General features: G+C 48.1%; 1 non-coding gene across 1 annotated transcript; it reads left to right on the top strand.

The window, feature by feature from the left end:
* Nucleotides 1-3070: 3070 nt before the first annotated feature.
* LOC133233142 (small nucleolar RNA SNORA43) lies at nt 3071-3204 on the top strand. The gene has a single exon (XR_009731619.1). It is a non-coding gene; the product is annotated as a small nucleolar RNA SNORA43 (small nucleolar RNA).
* The last annotated feature ends 8182 nt before the right edge of the window (nt 3205-11386 follow it).

Genomic DNA, 11386 nt, shown 5'->3' with positions numbered 1-11386 from the left:
ATAAAGTCTGACACTGTGTCCACTATTTCCCCATCTATTTCCCATGAAGTGATGGGACCGGATGCCATGATCTTCGTTGTGAGACGGCCCCTGGTGGACGTGAGAAGAATGACGGCTCAGGGCTCCAAATCCACCCTGCCAGTGGCTCTAGATGGGAGGGGTGAGGAGAGGGCCCTTGAGACTGCAGGAGGTGCTGAGAGATGATGCACGTCTTCTTTTTTTTTTCCTTTTCTTTTTAAAATTTATTTATTTATTTTTAATTGGAGGATAATTGCTTTTCAATATTCTGTTGATTTCTGCCAAACATCAACATGTCCCCCCAGAGGGGACATATATATACTTATAGCTGATTCATTGTACAGGAGACAGGGATCAAGACCATCCCCATGGAAAAGAAATGCAAAAAAGCAAAATGGCTGTCTGGGGAGGCCTTACAAATAGCTGTGCAAAGAAGAGAAGCGAAAAGCAAAGGAGAAAAGGAAAGATATAAACATCTGAATGCAGAGTTCCAAAGAATAGCAAGAAGAGATAAGAAAGCCTTCTTCAGCGATCAATACAAAGAAATAGAGGAAAACAACAGAATGGGAAAGACTAGGGATCTCTTCAAGAAAATCAGAGATACCAAGGGAACATTTCATGCAAAGATGGGCTCGATAAAGGACAGAAATGGTATGGACCTAACAGAAGCAGAAGATATTAAGAAGAGGTGGCAAGAATACACAGAAGAACTGTACAAAAAACATCTTCATGACCCAGATAATCACGATGGTGTGATCACTGACCTAGAGCCAGACATCCTGGAATGTGAAGTCAAGTGGGCCTTAGAAAGCATCACTACGAACAAAGCTAGTGGAGGTGATAGAATTCCAGTTGAGCTATTTCAAATCCTGAAAGATGATGCTGTGAAAGTGCTGCACTCAATATGCCAGCAAATTTGGAAAACTCAGCAGTGGCCACAGGACTGGAAAAGTCAGTTTTCATTCTAATCCCAAAGAAAGGCAATGCCAAAGAATGCTCAAACTACCGCACAATTGCACTCATCTCACATGCTAGTAAAGTAATGCTCAAAATTCTCCAAGCCAGGCTTCAGCAATACATGAACTGTGAACTTCCTGATGTTCAAGCTGGTTTTAGAAAAGGCAGAGGAACCAGAGATCAAATTGCCAACATCCACTGGACCACCAAAAAAGCAAGAGAGTTCCAGAAAAATATCTATTTCTGCTTTATTGACTATGCCAAAGCCTTTGACTGTGTGGATCACAATAAACTGTGGAAAATTCTGAAAGAGATGGGAATACCAGACCACCTGATCTGCCTCTTGAGAAATTTGTATGCAGATCAGGAAGCAACAGTTAGAACTGGACATGGAACAACAGACTGGTTCCAAATAGGAAAAGGAGTACGTCAAGGCTATATATTGTCACCCTGTTTATTTAACTTATATGCAGAGTACATCATGAGAAATGCTGGACTGGAAGAAACACAAGATGGAATCAAGATTGCCGGGAGAAATATCAATAACCTCAGATATGCAGATGACACCACCCTTATGGCAGAAAGTGAAGAGGAACTCAAAAGCCTCTTGATGAAAGTGAAAGTGGAGAGTGAAAAAGTTGGCTTAAAGCTCAACATTCAGAAAACGAAGATCATGGCATCCAGTCCCATCACTTCATGGCAAATAGATGGGGAAACAGTAGTAACAGTGTCAGACTTTATTTTTCTGGGCTCCAAAATCACTACAGATGGTGACTGCAGCCATGAAATTAAAAGACGCTTACTCCTTGGAAGGAATGTTATGACCAACCTAGATAGCATATTCAAAAGCAGAGACATTACTTTGCCAACAAAGGTCCATCTAGTCAAGGCTATTGTTTTTCCTGTGGTCATGTATGGATGTGAGAGTTGGACTGTGAAGAAGGCTGAGCGCCGAACAATTGACACGTTTGAACTGTGGTGTTGGAGAAGACTCTTGAGAGTCCCTTGGACTTCAAGGAGATCCAACCAGTCCATTCTGAAGGAGATTAGCCCTGGGATTTCTTTGGAAGGAATGATGCTGAAGCTGAAACTCCAGTACTTTGGCCACCTCATGCGAAGAGTTGACTTATTGGAAAAGACTCTGATGCTGGGAGGGATTGGGGGCAAGAGGAGAAGGGGACAACAGAGGATGAGATGGCTGGATGGCATCACTGACTTGATGGACGTGAGTCTGAGTGAATTCCGGGAGTTGGTGATGGACAGGGAGGCCTGGTGTGCTGCGATTCATGGGATTGCAGAGTCAGACACGACTGAGCGACTGATCTGATCTGATCTGATCTGAGCTGATTCATGTTGATGTTTGGTAGAAATCAACAGAATATTGAAAAGCAATTATCCTCCAATTAAAAATAAATTTTAAAAAGAAAAGAAAAAAAAAAGAAGACGTGCATCATCTCTCAGCACCTTCTGCAGCCTCAAGGGCCCTCTCCTCACCCCTCCCATCTAGAGCCACTGGCAGGGTGGATTTGGAGCCCTGAGCTGCCATTCTTCTCACATCCACCAGGGGCCGTCCCACACCTCCAAGAGCTTGGCATTTTAATTAATCTCGTCCCCCTCGTCCTCCCATGTCTCCCAATATCACCTTCGGGTTTAAAGGCCCAGAGCAGCATTCCCTATTACCCAAAGAGCCTATCTTTCTAGCCATCATGATTTAAGCTATCTTGTGGAAAATCAGCCCAATGCATTTCAATACCTCTCTGTTGAAGTTTCCTCCTCTGTAGAATGGGAGTGGTTTCCCACCTCTCTCAGAAATAACATATATAGTATTTAGCGTGGAGCCTGACACTCAGTCGGTGCTAATAAAAGGAAATCGTTTACCAAGGCTTCAAAGTCCTACTAATGTCTCTCTCTCCACAACTCTCCTGAGAGCTCTCCAGGCCAACGATCCTTTGATTTTTTGGTCAATGACGTTATGGGTTTCCTTGGGGTGGGATGTTTTTGTAGCAGGTACAAACTTCCCAGGCCACAAAGTGACCTGTGTGAACATTTTTATTTCCCATAATTGACTTTAATTGCCATCCGACACTACCTTGCAGATGCCGGGTTTGCCGGCACCACGGGTGCGGCCGCCCTGCTGCGCCCGTGCGGTTGGGGCAGAGAGGAAGCGGCTATTTCTACGCTCAGTGCTCAGAACCGTGAGCACGAAGAATGGTTTGTAGCCGAACATCAGTGGGCACCGCACGAGGGAGCCCCTTGTTCCCACGTGCACAGAAGAGAAGGCCGGGGAGGACCGAGGGAGCAGACAGGCACACGGCAAGCTTGGGTCCGGTGGGATTGACCAGGAGAGGGTCTGCTGGAAACGACGGTTCTGTGTGGGAGGACATTTAGGCGTCCTTGAGCACCTGTGACGCGCCTCCCTGGCTGGGGGCTGCTGAGCTGGCGTCCTATGCCACCCAGCCTACGAACGCCTGACGTAAGGAGTCCCTTGAGGGAAGGCCAGAGGATCCGGTTGACAGCGCTGCTGCAGGAAAACAGGGTTTGGGAGGATTGGCGGATTAGATTCCAAAAAAAAAAAATTGCCATCCAAATTTTCCGTGTTGCATTGTATGGAAGCATTTTCTTAAAGAATTCAGGGTTTGCTTCAGTCAATTTTGTTTCTGCATCCTCTTTTCCCTGGGGTTTCAGCTAGTGCTGTCAGTAGGGAGAGGGCTTCTGATCTTGGTCACTTTCATTTTCTCTGCTGCATTCTGTGGGGTTCTGGTTCTACTGACCATCACTTTCTGGTCTCTGGTCACCCTGCTGGTGCTCGCAACTGGGACCGTTCACTGAGATGGCCGATGGTCCATCCAGCTTATGTCGTCATATCGTATCCTCCTGACCCTCAGCCTCTTCTGGCCCCAGACCCTCTCTCAGCCACTTCTGTGGGAAACTTGGGAGAGGGGGCTGTCTCCGGGCCTTTTTGCCCAGATAAGCCACTCCACTGAGTCTCCTTACATGTACATACATGTCGGGTATTCCGAGAGGATGGTGTCTCCATGCCCGTGCCCAGGAAGCACGCTGCTTCCTCTCTGAGCTCTGTGCTTCTCCATTCCAGCCCATCCTCTGGGTGGGAAGAGAATGCGCCTTCATAGGGTTTTTACTGAGCCAAGAACTTCAGTATTCCAGGCTTAGCTCCTTTTGCTTCTCTCTGTTTCTTCTGGAACAGCCCTGACCTGGGGACACCCTCGCTGCCATTTGCACTGGGGCAGGGTGGTATGACATACTAAGAAAGAAGCCTGCCACACCTTCACCCTCTCTTCTGGGTTCTCTGAGTAAAGGTCAATGCATGGTGGCAGCATTCCAGTGAAGTTTTGTGCTCATGGTGATGTGCAGGGTGGAACCTGGGTGAGGAATGATGGAGGTTTTCTGAGGTTTTTTGATACTCAGCTCCTTCAAAGGGCAGACGAGCCCGAATTCCTGCTATAGACAAGAGAAAACAGACTTTTCTGAAAGGAATTTTCTGGCAGCATGATGGGTAAGCTGTAGAATCACAAGATAGACTAGAGAACCGTATGAATTGGGCAGGAAGGCTGGGAGGTAGACCCACGGGCAGAACTAGTGAGGATGGGCCTGCTGACGTCGTGGTCACCACGACCCCTTGGTGCTGGCTGCCACGCCCCTAGCGTCGGAGGAGAAGCATCTCAATGGTCCCGGCTTCTCTGTGACCCTCAGTCAGTGTCCACGTCCTAGGCAGAAGAGCTCAGGATGAGTGGCCAAGCTGTCTCTGGCAGGATCTGGGAGAGGGAATGTGGCCCCACTGGGCTTCCATAGGGAATCCTGCCTCCTGCCCATCTAGGGATCTGCTCAGGCTTTGGATGCTAAGCAACCAAAAACAACAAATGCCATACATCTCTTTTATTTACCCAATTGTGCATTTGCCAAGAGGCAGTTTCAATCCTGCTTCATCTAGGCAGTCTGATACCTGGAGTGCTGCTTGTTTACACCGCTCGGAGAGCTTGCCAAGTCTGGTTAAGTCATACAAACAGACTAAGTGCTTTCTGATAGTTCTTATACCGGTCTTCTTACGATGGCTAATGTAGTGGTTAACATTTATTGAATCATGTCCCAGGCACTGAGCTAAGTGCTTTATGTTGATGATCTATTGGGTCTTAGTCGCTGCCATTCTTCCAAGGAGGAAACTGAGGCCAGATGGTCCCACATTCACATGGGTTTAAATGGGAGGAATGAAGACTTAAATTCAGGCAGCCTCTCTCCAGAACTTGGCTAGGAAAGGGCTCTGCTTTCCATAATCCAGTGGAGACAGACGTTAAACTAGTAAACACAGCACTGTGTACATGATTACAGTGAGAAGCGGGAAGGGAAAGAGCAGGGTGGGAGGAGGAAAAATAACAGAGCCAGATTCGTCCATAGGGCGGCGGGGGTCTCGGGAATGTCTCTGCAAAGTGCTTAATTTTAAGCTGTGACCCCAGTGACAAGGATTAGCCAGGCAAAGCAAGGGAAAAGTGGCAACAGCCAATGACAAAGGCCTGAGGCAGGAGAGAACGGAATGTGTGTGAGGAATGAGAAAAGGCTAGTACAGCTGGAAGGGAAAGAGGGGTCCTCCGGGCAGGAGGCCAAGACATTTGGGCAGGGTCTCTGTGCTTTCTCAGCTCAGAACTCCTCCCCTTCTCTCATTGCTCACTCCCTCCTCCAGTCCTTATGCAAACCCTCCAGGGCTAACCTCCCAGCTGTCAGAATCCCACCGCTTCTCCCCACCTCCACAGCAGCCACCCTGGGCTCATCACTGCAATATCCCTTGGGTCCCTGTCTCTCTGCTTCTGCCACGTTCCTGTATCAGTTGCTACCAGCGCTAAAACAATCACACCCACCTCAGCTTCTCATCTCACAGATGAAAAAGCCCAGTCTCACAAGGGTGTGCAATGTCCTCCAGGCTCTGGCCTCTGTGCTGCTACCCCTCCCTCCCTGGGCTGCAGGGCCAGCCCTGCTGTGTCTTCAGCACACCAGGCAAGCGCCTGCCTTCAGGCCTTTGCACTGGCTGTTCCCTCAGCCCGGCCCAGAATGTTCTCTGCACACATATCCATGGGTCCCTTGTCATTTGCAGGTTTGCCCAGAGATGTTCTCATGGTGGACCGGAGGGCAGAGACAGAAACACACAGCCCTGCCCTCAAGTCATGTCTATCCACAGCCTACTGCCCAGTCACAGGACTGAGCCTAAAGTCAGAGGGAGGGGCACAGGGACTGTAGACGGAACATGCCAGAAGACAGGGAGGGTGGAGGACTAGGGCCCTTTTCCACTCCACCTAGATCCCTTCACCTGAGCACCTCCCACCCCACCCTCCCCACACACAGGGACCCACCTCCTTTAGTCATCATTTTGTTTTCATTCAACAGATATTTATTGAGCTTAGAGATGGGGCAAGCCTTGTTCTAGGCACTGGGGCACAGCGGCACATAGTCAGGTCCCTATCCTTTGGGAGCTTACAGTGTTGTCTATTGACAACACTCAGTGGACAGACACGGAGCAGTGGGAAGTCCATTGTGAGGCCTGGGAGGCACAGTGAGAAACCAGAGGCAGGGGGCCCTATCTGGGACGGAGCAGCCAGGAAAGCCCTTGTGAAACTGTACCTCAGATTGGAACTTGAACCCGTGTGTTGGGACTCGAACCCTGACAAAACCCTGCTTGGGACTCTAACCCACACGGCCAGGACTCAAACCCGGCCAGAACCCAGGGACTTGAACCCACGCTCTTTTAATTAGAATCACTCACCCAATGTCTGGACTTACTGAGGCTCAGGTTCTTTGTGTCTCAGCACAGAAGGAATTCAGCAAGAGGCAAAGTGATAAGCAAGAAATAGATTTATTAATATAGGACACTTGTAAGAGATGCAAGTGGGCAGGTGAGGGAACTCTGCCCCGAGGATTGAATGGGCTACAATTTATAAAGGAAAAAAGGGGAAGGGAAAAAACTGCCTTCTTCAGGTAGACATAGATGCAGACGTAAGGCATACAGAATTAGCTCCTTCTTCATGTTAGGCAGGAAAGTGTCTGACCCTATGAGATCAAACTAGGATTATTAGTAGAAAAGTGGTTTCTTCCATCTAGTGGCCTGGGGCATATCTTGTGATTTTGTTTATGGTTTTATAATTAAGCAAGCTTGCTTCATTGAATAATGTTCCAATAGCTTTCTGGAGCTATCGTTGACTTACAGTGACCTCCCAAAGTTTCCTAGGTTTCCTTTTCTATCTATAGTCCCCTACTGGGACTTCTACAACTACTTGTGTAACTATGCTATTCTATCCTTATCTGATAGAATGCTGAAGAAATGTTTGAGACAAACCCTAACGGGAGGAAGTGAGCCACGGGGGTATGTGGGAAAGAAGGCTTGGGGCAGGGCAGCTGCAGGTGCAGAGGCTCTGGGGCAGGAGTTCTGGGTGAGCCTGAGGAGCAGTGAAGAGCCCCAAGGCCCTGGAACTGGGGGGAAGCAGGTGAGCTAGTGATGATGACTGGGGCATCATGGGGCTCTGTGGTTTCACTTGTGGGCTCACTTGGATTTTACTCCAGGTGTGAAGGGAGCTATCAGAGGGTGGCAAGCAGAAGGCTGAATTGTACTTTCAAAAGGCCACCCTGCAAGAGAGGCAGGAAGCCCCAGGGGAAGGCTGATTTAGCTGTCCAGGAGAGAGTTAGTAGTGAGGGACCGTGGCAAGAGGTCAGCATACACCTTGGAGGTGGTCCCAATAGGATTTGCTGATGCACTGGAGGAAAGGGAGGCAGAAGTCAAGGAGGGCCCGTGCTTTTCTCTGAACAGGGGTTGAGTGAAGCTCTTATTTGCTTAGATGGAGAGTTCCAGGTAGGGACTCAACTGTAGATGTCCTCTGGGAGGAGACGGTCTTTGAAACTGGGACAGAGCAACTGAGGGAGGTATGGTGTCTTGGGTGGGCGGGGGGAGCCGATTTTTGTGGGGAGAGCAAGAGGTCATTCAAAGGTCACTAGCTAATTCATTCATTTGGCAAAAACTTACTAAGCACCAAGGCTAAGCCAGACGCTTTTCAAGACGCTGGGGAAACAACAGAAAAGAGAGACAGTATCACCACTCTGATTTTGGTACCTTGCTTTCCAGTGGGGGAGACAGGCCATGAACACATGTAAAAGATAAGATTGTTTCAAAGATAAGATTGTTACAGGGAAACACAGGATAGTGGTAGAGGGTGACTGGGGAAGTCACACCTGGGCAGGGTCATCACCTGGGTCATCACCCAGGCAGCCCAAGGGACCAAACTCACAATCCCCAGGAAGACCTCAGCCCTGCTTGGCTTCTCTTTGTCCCCCAAAGAGGCTGCTGTGTCATGAGAAGGGGAGAAAGGGGTAATGGGCATGGTGATCTTCTGAGGTCATTGGGAGGGACTTTGTCCCGGAGGAGAAGCCCCTGTGGAAAGGTCCTGGTCTCAAGATTCGGGCATTAGAAATTTCTGACAAACAGGTTGGAATGGAGAGTCAAGGAGGCAGAGAGCCTGTGATGAGATACACGACCACGTCCCTGCAGAGCAAAACTGCTCAGCCTGCTGCAAGATTTTTCTCTGAGAGCATGGAAAGGGGGCTGCTCCCTCTGTACTGGTTTGAGAGTTTCTGCTATGCAAAGAATTTTCTTTGTGCTTCCTGGAGCTTTATCCTGCAAAGTATGGGGGAGTGGAGTATGGAGTCTCTGAGGGCTCCTAAACCACAGCTCCCCTCTCAGCCCTGCCATGGCAGAGACGGGGGCTTCAGGTGATCTGTCTGTGACTTTTGGGGACAGCAAGAAGCTCACACAAGGGAGTGATGTAGATCGACCAGACTTTAAAGAAGCAGACTCAGACAATCGTGTGCAAGCTTTGTGGGAGCTTAACTTGCAGCAAGTTAAAAGGCTAATACACGAGAGTTGTTGCAGAATATGGAGCAGGGGGGCGGTAAGATTTGGGAGACAGAAACTTATATGCACAGGAAGAGCATGGATATGGGGTGGAGGGATTGGGAAGGTTAGAGTTTTCATGCTTGAGTGAACTATGAACTATTTACTGAATTATGAACCACAGAAGGAGAAACAGATTTGGCAGGGTACGGGCTGCGGAGAAAAAGGATCAAGTTCTGTTTGGGAAGTCTGGACACTTCAAGAGATATGGATCTGAAGTTTAGCAAAGCAGATGAACCCATAAATGCTGTCTAAGGTTACCAGGGCCTGGAGGGTGTTTGTGGCAGAGACAAGCCAGGTGATAACTCTGTCTCTTTGCTTTGTTTTTTGGGCCCCACTGAGAGCACAACTGCAGCCTCCCTTACAGTTGAGGGGCCATTTACGTGGCTTTGTTCTGGCCTATGATGCCATTTCTGGGCCTGGCCTGTTTCGGTTGCCAGTCCTCCACCATAGAGGTTGGCAGCCTTTTTTCTGCAAAGGGTCAGATGGTAACTTTATTAGGCCTTGTGAGCTACACAGCCTCCTCTACAATTCAACTCTGCCCTTGTAGTGTGAAAACAGCTGTGGCAATGTGTCAACAATGGGTCTGACTGTGATGCAATAAAACTATGTCTACAAAACCAGGCCGACCCCTGCTCTGCTCTCTTCTATTTGCTGCCTGGGTTCTGGTGTCCAGGTCTCCCTCAGAAGCTGTGTATGGAGACTGGCACAGCCTTACTTACTCTGTCTAAGTCACTGAATGACTGCAAGGAACAGAGGTCCCTGGTCCTTTGCTCCCTAGCCTGCCTTTTATACAAATGAAAAGTAAGCTTACAATGTGTTTAGCAAAATGAGATTTGGGGAGAGTTACCTCTTGAATGAGTTAATGTTTTTAAGACAAATTGGTATTGCTGTTGTTCAGTCACCCAGTCGTGTCTGACTCTATGCGACCCCGTGAACTACAGCATGCCAGGCTTCCCTTATCTCCCTCACCATCTCCCAGAGTTTGCCCAAGTTCATGTTCATTGCATCGGTGATGCCATCCAGCCATCTCATCCTCTGACGCCCTCTTCTCCTTCTGTCCTCAATCTTTCCTAGCATCAGGGACTTTTCCAAAGAGTCGGCGCTTTGTATCAGATGACCAAATCACTGTAGTTCCAGCTTCAGCCGAGTCCTCTTCAGTACCACAGTTTGAAGGCATCAATTCTTTGGCATTCTGCCTTCTTTACAGTCCAATTCTCACAATTGTACGTTACCACTGGGAAGACCATAGCCTTGACTATATGGACCTTTGTCGGCAGAGTAATGTCTCTGCTTTTCAACACACTGTCTAGGTTTGTCATTGCTTTCCTGCTAAGAAGCAATTGTCTTTTGATTTCATGGATGCAGTCAGCATCCGCAGTGATTTTAGAGCCCAAGAAGAGGAAATCTGTCACTACTTCCACCTTCCCCCCCTCTATTTGCCATGAAGTAATGAGGCCAGATGCCATGATCTTAGTTTTTGTAATATTTAGTTTTAAGCTGGCTCTTCCACTCTCCTCCTTCACCCTCATCAAGAGGCTCTTTAGTTCCTCTTCACTTTCTGCAGTTAGAGTGGTATCGTCTGTGCATATCTGAGGTTGTTGATGTTTCTCTTGATTCTGGTTTGTAACTCATCCAGCCAGGCGTTTCTCATGATGTGCTCAGCATATAGGTTAAACGAACAGGGTGACAGCAGACAGCCCTGTCGTACTCCTTTCTCAATCTTGAACCAATCAGTTGTTCCATACAGGGTCCTAACTGTTGCTTCTTGACCTGCATACAGGTTCCTCAGGAGACAGGTAAGATGGTCTGCTATTCCCATCTTTTTAAAAACTTTCCAGTTTGTTATGATCCACACAGTCAAAGGCTTTAACATAGTCAATGAAAACCAGAGGTAGATGGTTTTCTGGAATTCCCTTGCTTTCTCTATGATGCAGCGAATATTGACAATTTGATCTCTGGCCCCTCTTCCTTTTCTAAACCCAGCTTGGACATCTGGAGACTCTTGGTTCACATAATGCTGAAGCCTAGCATGCAAGATTTTAAACATGACCTTACTATCATGGGAGATGAGTGCAATTGTCCGATGGCTAACACGTTCTTTGGTACTACCCTTCTTGGGAATTGGGATGAGGATTGACCTTTTCCAGTCCTGTGGCTACTGCTGGGTCTTCCAGATTTGCTGACTTACTGAAAGCAACACCTTGATGGTATCATCCTTTAGGGTTTTGAATAGCTCTACTGGAATTCCATCGCATCCACTAGCTTTGTTTACAGCAGTGCTTCCTAAGGCCCACTTGACTTCACGCTCCAGAATGTCTGGCTCTGGGTGACTGACCACAGCATCATAGTAATCCAGCTCATTAAGGTCTTTTTTGTACAGTTCTTCCATATATTCTTTCCGTCTCTTCTTGATCTCTTCAGCATTTACTAGGTCTCTACTCTTTCTGTCCTTTATAGTGCCTATTT

The sequence above is a fragment of the Bos javanicus genome, chromosome 19 (genome assembly GCF_032452875.1).
Source record: "Bos javanicus breed banteng chromosome 19, ARS-OSU_banteng_1.0, whole genome shotgun sequence".
Classification (NCBI taxonomy): Eukaryota; Metazoa; Chordata; class Mammalia; order Artiodactyla; family Bovidae; genus Bos; species Bos javanicus.
The sequence above is the reverse complement of the archived record's forward strand: the minus strand, read 5'-3'. Positions and strand labels throughout refer to the sequence as shown.